Source organism: Hyperolius riggenbachi, chromosome 4, assembly GCF_040937935.1.
Source record: "Hyperolius riggenbachi isolate aHypRig1 chromosome 4, aHypRig1.pri, whole genome shotgun sequence".
In the NCBI taxonomy this organism is placed as follows: Eukaryota; Metazoa; Chordata; class Amphibia; order Anura; family Hyperoliidae; genus Hyperolius; species Hyperolius riggenbachi.
The window spans coordinates 322,082,136-322,094,541 of NC_090649.1; positions in this window are offsets into that span (position 1 = coordinate 322,082,136).

The following is a 12,406-nucleotide window of genomic DNA, read 5'->3' on the forward strand; positions in this document are numbered from 1 at the left end:
TCTGTGTTGTCTTCATTCTGTTGTCTTACAGATTTGGATCGTCAAGTACTTCTCCTTTTCAAGCAGAGTTGGGTATGTGAACTGTGTCAACATGTTTTTTTTTTTTTTTCTTCATCTTTTTACTTCTTTTTCTGTCTTTCGTTCTTTGTTTTCAGTGTAAAATACTTGCAAACATGAACCATCTTTTTTAAAGGTCACATTGTAGGCATGCCATGTGTACTACAGTATAGTATTGTCTATCTTTCATTGTATGTATTTATGCATGTAATATTTTTGTTTTGTTTTTTTCTGTTCTGTGTTGTCTTCATTCTTTTCTCTTACAGATTGGAGTCAACAAATACTCTACGTTTTGAAGCAGAAGTGGGTGTGTGAATTGTTTAGACATGACTTTTTTTGCTCTTTTACTTCATTTCTTTCTTTCTTTCTTTCTTTCTTTCTTTCTTTCTTTCTTTCTTTCTTTCTTTCTTTCTTTCTCTTTTTCAGTGTAAAATACATGCAAACACGAACCATCTTTTTTTCTTTACAGGTTATATTGTAGACATGCCATATGTAGTATTGTATATCTGTAATTGTATGTATTTTTAGATGTCAGATGCTTGTTCTTTTTCTGTTTTGTCTTGATTGTGTTCTCTTACAGATTGGGATCATTTTGAAAATGAATTGCATCCTGAGAGGCATCAGATATCTTACACTGGTTAGAAACCCAATTCATGTGCTGAGTGTGGGAAATGTTTTGGAATCAACGCAAACCTCCTCAGAGATGAGGTAACTCACACTGTTGAAATGCCGTATTCATGTACTGAGTGGGGGAAATGGTTTGAATACAAATTATATCTTGCAATACATAAGAAAAAATGTTAGCCATTTTTTTTACATGTCACCTTTTTAGCATTTAATGTGTGCAGTTTGATATCTGCTATTGTATGTGTTTATGTACAGGTCACCTTTTTAGCATGCCATGTGTACTGTTGTATATCTGTTGTTGTATGTATTAATGCATGTGAGATGGTTTGTTCTGTTCTGTTTTCTCCATTTTCTTCTCTTACAGATGGGGAACAAGTACTTTTCGTTTTGAAGATGATTTGGGTATGTGAACAGTTTAGACATGATCGTTTTTCTCTACCTTCATCTTTCTTCCTCTCTTCTCTCTTTCATTGTCTTCTTCAGTGTAAAATGCATACAAATTTAGCTATGTTTTTTTACAGGTCTCATCGTAGGCATGCCATATGATATCTGTCTTTGTATTTATTCATGCACGTTAGATTGTTTTTTCTGTTCTGTGCTTTCTTCATTCTGTTTTCTTACAGATTGGGATCATCAAGTACTTTACGTTTTGAAGCAGAGTTGGGTATGTGAACAGTTCAGACATTAATTTTTTACTTCCTTCTTCATCTTTCTTTCCCTCTTTCTCACTTTCATTCTCTTCTTTAGTGCAAAATACATGCAAAAGTTAGCCATGTTTTCTTTACAGTTCTCCGTGTTAGCAAGATATGTGTATTATTTTGTCTTTGTTAATGTAAATTTTTTATGCATGTTAGTTGGCTCTGTTCTGTGTTGTCTTCATTCTGTTGTCTTACAGATTTGGATCGTCAAGTACTTCTCCTTTTCAAGCAGAGTTGGGTATGTGAACTGTGTCAACATGTTTTTTGTTTTTTTTCTTCATCTTTCTACCCCTTTTTCTGTCTTTCGTTCTTTTTTTTTCAGTGTGAAATACTTGCAAACATGAACCATCTTTTTTAAAGGTCACATTGTAGGCATGCCATGTGTACTACAGTATAGTATTGTCTATCTTTCATTGTATGTATTATACATGTAATATTTTTGTTTTGTTTTTTTTCTGTTCTGTGTTGTCTTCATTCTTTTCTCTTACAGATTGGAGTCAACAAATACTTTACATTTTGAAGCAGAAGTGGGTATGTGAATTGTTTAGACATTAAGTTTTTTTGCTCTTTTCCTTCATTTCTCTTTCTTTCTTTCTCTTTTTCAGTGTAAAATACATGCAAACACGAACCAGATTTGTCTTACAGATTTGGATCGTCAAGTACTTTTCCTTTTCAAGCAGAGTTGGGTATGTGAACTGTGTCAACATGTTTTTTTTTTTTTCTTCTTCATCTTTCTACCCCTTTTTCTGTCTTTCGTTCTTTTTTTTCAGTGTGAAATACTTGCAAACATGAACCATCTTTTTTAAAGGTCACATTGTAGGCATGCCATGTGTACTACAGTATAGTATTGTCTATCTTTCATTGTATGTATTATACATGTAATATTTTTGTTTTGTTTTTTTCCTGTTCTGTGTTGTCTTCATTCTTTTCTCTTACAGATTGGAGTCAACAAATACTTTTCCTTTTCAAGCAGAGTTGGGTATGTGAACTGTGTCAACATGTTTTTTTTTTTCTTCATCTTTCTACCCCTTTTTCTGTCTTTCGTTCTTTTTTTTCAGTGTGCAATACTTGCAAACATGAACCATCTTTTTTAAAGGTCACATTGTAGGCATGCCATGTGTACTACAGTATAGTATTGTCTATCTTTCATTGTATGTATTATACATGTAATATTTTTGTTTTGTTTTTTTCCTGTTCTGTGTTGTCTTCATTCTTTTCTCTTACAGATTGGAGTCAACAAATACTTTACATTTTGAAGCAGAAGTGGGTATGTGAATTGTTTAGACATGACTTTTTTTGCTCTTTTCCTTCATTTCTCTTTCTTTCTTTCTTTCTCTTTTTCAGTGTAAAATACATGCAAACACGAACCATTTTTTTTTTACAGGTTATATTGTAGGCATGCCATATGTAGTATTGTATATCTGTAATTGTATGTATTTTTACATGTCAGATTCTTGTTCTTTTTCTGTTTTGTCTTGATTGTGTTCTCTTACAGATTGGGATCATTTTGTACATGAATTGCTTCCTGAGAGACATCACATATCTTACACCGGTTAGAAGCCCAATTCATGTGCTGAGTGTGGGAAATGTTTTGGAATCAACGCAAACCTTCTCAGAGATGAGGTAACTCACACTGTTGAAATGCCGTAATCATGTACTGAGTGTGGGAAATGTTTTGAATACAATTCATATCTTGCAATACATAAGAAAAAATGTAGGCCGTTTTTTTAAATTTCACCTTTTTAGCATTTAATGTGTGCAGTTTGATATCTGCTATTGTATGTGTTTATGTACAGGTCACCTTTTTAGCATGCCATGTGTACTGTTGTATATCTGTTGTTGTATGTATTAATGCATGTGAGATGCTTTGTCCTGTTCTGTTTTCTCCATTTTTTTCTCTTACAGATGGGGAACAAGTACTTTTCGTTTTGAAGATGATTTGGGTATGTGAACAGTTTAGACATGATCGTTTTTCTCTACCTTCATCTTTCTTCCTCTCTTCTCTCTTTCATTGTCTTCTTCAGTGTAAAATGCATACAAATTTAGCTATGTTTTTTTACAGGTCTCATCGTAGGCATGCCATATGATATCTGTCTTTGTATTTATTCATGCACGTTAGATTGTTTTTTCTGTTCTGTGCTTTCTTCATTCTGTTTTCTTACAGATTGGGATCATCAAGTACTTTACGTTTTGAAGCAGAGTTGGGTATGTGAACAGTTCAGACATTAATTTTTTACTTCCTTCTTCATCTTTCTTTCCCTCTTTCTCACTTTCATTCTCTTCTTTAGTGCAAAATACATGCAAAAGTTAGCCATGTTTTCTTTACAGTTCTCCGTGTTAGCAAGATATGTGTATTATTTTGTCTCTGTTAATGTAAATTTTTTATGCATGTTAGTTGGTTCTGTTCTGTGTTGTCTTCATTTTGTTGTCTTACAGATTTGGATCGTCAAGTACTTCTCCTTTTCAAGCAGAGTTGGGTATGTGAACTGTGTCAACATGTTTTTTGTTTTTTTTTTCTTCATCTTTCTACCCCTTTTTCTGTCTTTCGTTCTTTTTTTTCAGTGTGAAATACTTGCAAACATGAACCATCTTTTTTAAAGGTCACATTGTAGGCATGCCATGTGTACTACAGTATAGTATTGTCTATCTTTCATTGTATGTATTATACACGTAATATTTTTGTTTTGTTTTTTTCTGTTCTGTGTTGTCTTCATTCTTTTCTCTTACAGATTGGAGTCAACAAATACTTTACATTTTGAAGCAGAAGTGGGTATGTGAATTGTTTAGACATGACTTTTTTTGCTCTTTTCCTTCATTTCTCTTTCTTTCTTTCTTTCTTTCTCGTTTTCAGTGTAAAATACATGCAAACACGAACCATTTTTTTTACAGGTTATATTGTAGGCATGCCATATGTAGTATTGTATATCTGTAATTGTATGTATTTTTACATGTCAGATTCTTGTTCTTTTTCTGTTTTGTCTTGATTGTGTTCTCTTACAGATTGGGATCATTTTGTACATGAATTGCATCCTGAGAGACATCACATATCTTACACCGGTTAGAAGCCCAATTCATGTGCTGAGTGTGGGAAATGTTTTGGAATCAACGCAAACCTTCTCAGAGATGAGGTAACTCACACTGTTGAAATGCCGTATTTATGTACTGAGTGTGGGAAATGTTTTGAATACAATTCATATCTTGCAATACATAAGAAAAAATGTTAGCCATTTTTTTTAAATGTCACCTTTTTAGCATTTAATGTGTACAGTTTTATATCTGCTATTGTATGTGTTTATGTACAGGTCACCTTTTTAGCATGCCATGTGTACTGTTGTATATCTGTTGTTGTATGTATTAATGCATGTGAGATGGTTTGTTCTGTTCTGTTTTCTCCATTTTTTTCTCTTACAGATGGGGAACAAGTACTTTTCGTTTTGAAGATGATTTGGGTATGTGAACAGTTTAGACATGATCGTTTTTCTCTACCTTCATCTTTCTTCCTCTCTTCTCTCTTTCATTGTCTTCTTCAGTGTAAAATGCATACAAATTTAGCTATGTTTTTTTACAGGTCTCATCGTAGGCATGCCATATGATATCTGTCTTTGTATTTATTCATGCACGTTAGATTGTTTTTTCTGTTCTGTGCTTTCTTCATTCTGTTTTCTTACAGATTGGGATCATCAAGTACTTTACGTTTTGAAGCAGAGTTGGGTATGTGAACAGTTCAGACATTAATTTTTTACTTCCTTCTTCATCTTTCTTTCCCTCTTTCTCACTTTCATTCTCTTCTTTAGTGCAAAATACATGCAAAAGTTAGCCATGTTTTCTTTACAGTTCTCCGTGTTAGCAAGATATGTGTATTATTTTGTCTCTGTTAATGTAAATTTTTTATGCATGTTAGTTGGTTCTGTTCTGTGTTGTCTTCATTTTGTTGTCTTACAGATTTGGATCGTCAAGTACTTCTCCTTTTCAAGCAGAGTTGGGTATGTGAACTGTGTCAACATGTTTTTTTTTTTTTTTTCTTCATCTTTCTACCCCTTTTTCTGTCTTTCGTTCTTTTTTTTTCAGTGTGAAATACTTGCAAACATGAACCATCTTTTTTAAAGGTCACATTGTAGGCATGCCATGTGTACTACAGTATAGTATTGTCTATCTTTCATTGTATGTATTATACATGTAATATTTTTGTTTTGTTTTTTTCTGTTCTGTGTTGTCTTCATTCTTTTCTCTTACAGATTGGAGTCAACAAATACTTTACATTTTGAAGCAGAAGTGTGTATGTGACTTGTTTAGACATGACGTTTTTTTGCTCTTTTCCTTCATTTCTCTTTCTTTCTTTCTTTCTCTTTTTCAGTGTAAAATACATGCGTACACGAACCATTTTTTTTTTACAGGTTATATTGTAGGCATGCCATATGTAGTATTGTATATCTGTAATTGTATGTATTTTTACATGTCAGATTCTTGTTCTTTTTCTGTTTTGTCTTGATTGTGTTCTCTTACAGATTGGGATCATTTTGTACATGAATTGCTTCCTGAGAGACATCACATATCTTACACCGGTTAGAAGCCCAATTCATGTGCTGAGTGTGGGAAATGTTTTGGAATCAACGCAAACCTTCTCAGAGATGAGGTAACTCACACTGTTGAAATGCCGTAATCATGTACTGAGTGTGGGAAATGTTTTGAATACAATTCATATCTTGCAATACATAAGAAAAAATGTAGGCCGTTTTTTTTAAATTTCACCTTTTTAGCATTTCATGTGTGCAGTTTGATATCTGCTATTGTATGTGTTTATGTACAGGTCACATTTTTAGCATGCCATGTGTACTGTTGTATATCTGTTGTTGTATGTATTAATGCATGTGAGATGGTTTGTTCTGTTCTGTTTTCTCCATTTTTTTCTCTTACAGATGGGGAACAAGTACTTTTCGTTTTGAAGATGATTTGGGTATGTGAACAGTTTAGACATGATCGTTTTTCTCTACCTTCATCTTTCTTCCTCTCTTCTCTCTTTCATTGTCTTCTTCAGTGTAAAATGCATACAAATTTAGCTATGTTTTTTTACAGGTCTCATCGTAGGCATGCCATATGATATCTGTCTTTGTATTTATTCATGCACGTTAGATTGTTTTTTCTGTTCTGTGCCTTCTTCATTCTGTTTTCTTACAGATTGGGATCATCAAGTACTTTACGTTTTGAAGCAGAGTTGGGTATGTGAACAGTTCAGACATTAATTTTTTACTTCCTTCTTCATCTTTCTTTCCCTCTTTCTCACTTTCATTCTCTTCTTTAGTGCAAAATACATGCAAAAGTTAGCCATGTTTTCTTTACAGTTCTCCGTGTTAGCAAGATATGTGTATTATTTTGTCTCTGTTAATGTAAATTTTTTATGCATGTTAGTTGGTTCTGTTCTGTGTTGTCTTCATTTTGTTGTCTTACAGATTTGGATCGTCAAGTACTTCTCCTTTTCAAGCAGAGTTGGGTATGTGAACTGTGTCAACATGTTTTTTGTTTTTTTTTTCTTCATCTTTCTACCCCTTTTTCTGTCTTTCGTTCTTTTTTTTCAGTGTGAAATACTTGCAAACATGAACCATCTTTTTTAAAGGTCACATTGTAGGCATGCCATGTGTACTACAGTATAGTATTGTCTATCTTTCATTGTATGTATTATACATGTAATATTTTTGTTTTGTTTTTTTCTGTTCTGTGTTGTCTTCATTCTTTTCTCTTACAGATTGGAGTCAACAAATACTTTACATTTTGAAGCAGAAGTGGGTATGTGAATTGTTTAGACATGACTTTTTTTGCTCTTTTCCTTCATTTCTCTTTCTTTCTTTCTTTCTTTCTCGTTTTCAGTGTAAAATACATGCAAACACGAACCATTTTTTTTACAGGTTATATTGTAGGCATGCCATATGTAGTATTGTATATCTGCAATTGTATGTATTTTTACATGTCAGATTCTTGTTCTTTTTCTGTTTTGTCTTGATTGTTTTCTCTTACAGATTGGGATCATTTTGTACATGAATTGCATCCTGAGAGACATCACATATCTTACACCGGTTAGAAGCCCAATTCATGTGCTGAGTGTGGGAAATGTTTTGGAATCAACGCAAACCTTCTCAGAGATGAGGTAACTCACACTGTTGAAATGCCGTATTTATGTACTGAGTGTGGGAAATGTTTTGAATACAATTCATATCTTGCAATACATAAGAAAAAATGTTAGCCATTTTTTTTAAATGTCACCTTTTTAGCATTTAATGTGTACAGTTTTATATCTGCTATTGTATGTGTTTATGTACAGGTCACCTTTTTAGCATGCCATGTGTACTGTTGTATATCTGTTGTTGTATGTATTAATGCATGTGAGATGGTTTGTTCTGTTCTGTTTTCTCCATTTTTTTCTCTTACAGATGGGGAACAAGTACTTTTCGTTTTGAAGATGATTTGGGTATGTGAACAGTTTAGACATGATCGTTTTTCTCTACCTTCATCTTTCTTCCTCTCTTCTCTCTTTCATTGTCTTCTTCAGTGTAAAATGCATACAAATTTAGCTATGTTTTTTTACAGGTCTCATCGTAGGCATGCCATATGATATCTGTCTTTGTATTTATTCATGCACGTTAGATTGTTTTTTCTGTTCTGTGCTTTCTTCATTCTGTTTTCTTACAGATTGGGATCATCAAGTACTTTACGTTTTGAAGCAGAGTTGGGTATGTGAACAGTTCAGACATTAATTTTTTACTTCCTTCTTCATCTTTCTTTCCCTCTTTCTCACTTTCATTCTCTTCTTTAGTGCAAAATACATGCAAAAGTTAGCCATGTTTTCTTTACAGTTCTCCGTGTTAGCAAGATATGTGTATTATTTTGTCTCTGTTAATGTAAATTTTTTATGCATGTTAGTTGGTTCTGTTCTGTGTTGTCTTCATTTTGTTGTCTTACAGATTTGGATCGTCAAGTACTTCTCCTTTTCAAGCAGAGTTGGGTATGTGAACTGTGTCAACATGTTTTTTTTTTTTTTTTTCTTCATCTTTCTACCCCTTTTTCTGTCTTTTGTTCTTTTTTTTCAGTGTGAAATACTTGCAAACATGAACCATCTTTTTTAAAGGTCACATTGTAGGCATGCCATGTGTACTACAGTATAGTATTGTCTATCTTTCATTGTATGTATTATACATGTAATATTTTTGTTTTGTTTTTTTCTGTTCTGTGTTGTCTTCATTCTTTTCTCTTACAGATTGGAGTCAACAAATACTTTACATTTTGAAGCAGAAGTGGGTATGTGAATTGTTTAGACATGACTTTTTTTGCTCTTTTCCTTCATTTCTCTTTCTTTCTTTCTTTCTCGTTTTCAGTGTAAAATACATGCAAACACGAACCATTTTTTTTTACAGGTTATATTGTAGGCATGCCATATGTAGTATTGTATATCTGCAATTGTATGTATTTTTACATGTCAGATTCTTGTTCTTTTTCTGTTTTGTCTTGATTGTGTTCTCTTACAGATTGGGATCATTTTGAACATGAATTGCATCCTGAGAGACATCACATATCTTACACCGGTTAGAAGCCCAATTCATGTGCTGAGTGTGGGAAATGTTTTGGAATCAACGCAAACCTTCTCAGAGATGAGGTAACTCACACTGTTGAAATGCCGTATTCATGTACTGAGTGTGGGAAATGTTTTGAATACAATTCATATCTTGCAATACATAAGAAAAAATGTAGGCCATTTTTTTAAATTTCACCTTTTTAACATTTAATGTGTGCAGTTTGATATCTGCTATTGTATGTGTTTATGTACAGGTCACCTTTTTAACATGCCATGTGTACTGTTGTATATCTGTTGTTGTATGTATTAATGCATGTGAGATGGTTTGTTCTGTTCTGTTTTCTCCATTTTTTCTCTTACAGATGGGGAACAAGTACTTTTCGTTTTGAAGATGATTTGGGTATGTGAACAGTTTAGACATGATCGTTTTTCTCTACCTTCATCTTTCTTCCTCTCTTCTCTCTTTCATTGTCTTCTTCAGTGTAAAATGCATACAAATTTAGCTATGTTTTTTTACAGGTCTCATCGTAGGCATGCCATATTATATCTGTCTTTGTATTTATTCATGCACGTTAGATTGTTTTTTCTGTTCTGTGCTTTCTTCATTCTGTTTTCTTACAGATTGGGATCATCAAGTACTTTACGTTTTGAAGCAGAGTTGGGTATGTGAACAGTTCAGACATAAATTTTTTACTTCCTTCTTCATCTTTCTTTCCCTCTTTCTCACTTTCATTCTCTTCTTTAGTGCAAAATACATGCAAAAGTTAGCCATGTTTTCTTTACAGTTCTCCGTGTTAGCAAGATATGTGTATTATTTTGTCTCTGTTAATGTAAATTTTTTATGCATGTTAGTTGGTTCTGTTCTGTGTTGTCTTCATTCTGTTGTCTTACAGATTTGGATCGTCAAGTACTTCTCCTTTTCAAGCAGAGTTGGGTATGTGAACTGTGTCAACATGTTTTTTGTTTTTTTTCTTCATCTTTCTACCCCTTTTTCTGTCTTTCGTTCTTTTTTTTTCAGTGTGAAATACTTGCAAACATGAACCATCTTTTTTAACCTCCCCGGCGTTCTATTGAGATCGCCAGGGAGGCTGCGGGAGGGTTTTTTTTTAATAAAAAAAAAACTATTTCATGCAGCCAACTGAAAGTTGGCTGCATGAAAGCCCACTAGAGGGCTCTCCGGAGGCGTTCTTCCGATCGCCTCCGGCGCCCAGAATAAACAAGGAAGGCCGCAATGAGCGGCCTTCCTTGTTTTGCTTAGATCGTCGCCATAGCGACGAGCGGAGTGACGTCATGGACGTCAGCCGACGTCCTGACGTCAGCCGCCTCTGATCCAGCCCTTAGCGCTGGCCGGAACTTTTTGTTCCGGCTACGCTGGGCTCAGGCGGCTGGGGGGACCCTCTTTCGCCGCTGCTCGCGGCGGATCGCCGCAGAGCGGCGGCGATCAGGCAGCACACGCGGCTGGCAAAGTGCCGGCTGCGTGTGCTGCACTTTATTTGAAGAAAATCGGCCCAGCAGGGCCTGAGCGGCAGCCTCCGGCGGTGATGGACGAGCTGAGCTCGTCCATACCGCTCAGGAGGTTAAAGGTCACATTGTAGGCATGCCATGTGTACTACAGTATAGTATTGTCTATCTTTCATTGTATGTATTATACATGTAATATTTTTGTTTTGTTTTTTTCTGTTCTGTGTTGTCTTCATTCTTTTCTCTTACAGATTGGAGTCAACAAATACTTTACATTTTGAAGCAGAAGTGTGTATGTGAATTGTTTAGACATGACGTTTTTTTGCTCTTTTCCTTCATTTCTCTTTCTTTCTTTCTTTCTCTTTTTCAGTGTAAAATACATGCGTACACGAACCATTTTTTTTTTACAGGTTATATTGTAGGCATGCCATATGTAGTATTGTATATCTGTAATTGTATGTATTTTTACATGTCAGATTCTTGTTCTTTTTCTGTTTTGTCTTGATTGTGTTCTCTTACAGATTGGGATCATTTTGTACATGAATTGCATCCTGAGAGACATCACATATCTTACACCGGTTAGAAGCCCAATTCATGTGCTGAGTGTGGGAAATGTTTTGAAATCAACGCAAACCTTCTCAGAGATGAGGTAACTCACACTGTTGAAATGCCGTATTCATGTACTGAGTGTGGGAAATGTTTTGAATACAATTCATATCTTGCAATACATAAGAAAAAATGTTAGCCATTTTTTTTAAATGTCACCTTTTTAGCATTTAATGTGTACAGTTTGATATCTGCTATTGTATGTGTTTATGTACAGGTCACCTTTTTAGCATGCCATGTGTACTGTTGTATATCTGTTGTTGTATGTATTAATGCATGTGAGATGGTTTGTTCTGTTCTGTTTTCTCCATTTTTTTCTCTTACAGATGGGGAACAAGTACTTTTCGTTTTGAAGATGATTTGGGTATGTGAACAGTTTAGACATGATCGTTTTTCTCTACCTTCATCTTTCTTCCTCTCTTCTCTCTTTCATTGTCTTCTTCAGTGTAAAATGCATACAAATTTAGCTATGTTTTTTTACAGGTCTCATCGTAGGCATGCCATATGATATCTGTCTTTGTATTTATTCATGCACGTTAGATTGTTTTTTCTGTTCTGTGCTTTCTTCATACTGTTTTTTTACAGATTGGGATCATCAAGTACTTTACGTTTTGAAGCAGAGTTTTGTATGTGAACAGTTCAGACATTAATTTTTTACTTCCTTCTTCATCTTTCTTTCCCTCCTTCTCACTTTCATTCTCTTCTTTAGTGCAAAATACATGCAAAAGTTAGCCATGTTTTCTTTACAGGTCTCCGTGTTAGCAAGATATGTGTATTATTTTGTCCCTGTTAATGTAAATTTTTTATGCATGTTAGTTGGTTCTGTCCTGTGTTGTCTTTATTCTGTTGTCTTACAGATTTGGATCGTCAAGTACTTCTCCTTTTCAAGCAGAGTTGGGTATGTGAACTGTGTCAACATGTTTTTTGTTTTTTTTCTTCTTCATCTTTCTACCCCTTTTTCTGTCTTTCGTTCTTTTTTTTCAGTGTGAAATACTTGCAAACATGAACCATCTTTTTTAAAGGTCACATTGTAGGCATGCCATGTGTACTACAGTATAGTATTGTCTATCTTTCATTGTATGTATTATACATGTAATATTTTTGTTTTGATTTTTTTCTGTTCTGTGTTGTCTTCATTCTTTTCTCTTACAGATTGGAGTCAACACATACTTTACATTTTGAAGCAGAAGTGGGTAAGTGAATTGTTTAGACATGACGTTTTTTTGCTCTTTTCCTTCATTTCTCTTTCTTTCTTTCTTTCTTTCTCTTTTTCAGTGTAAAATACATGCAAACACGAACCATTTTTTTTTTACAGGTTATATTGTAGGCATGCCATATGTAGTATTGTATATCTGTAATTGTATGTATTTTTACATGTCAGATTCTTGTTCTTTTT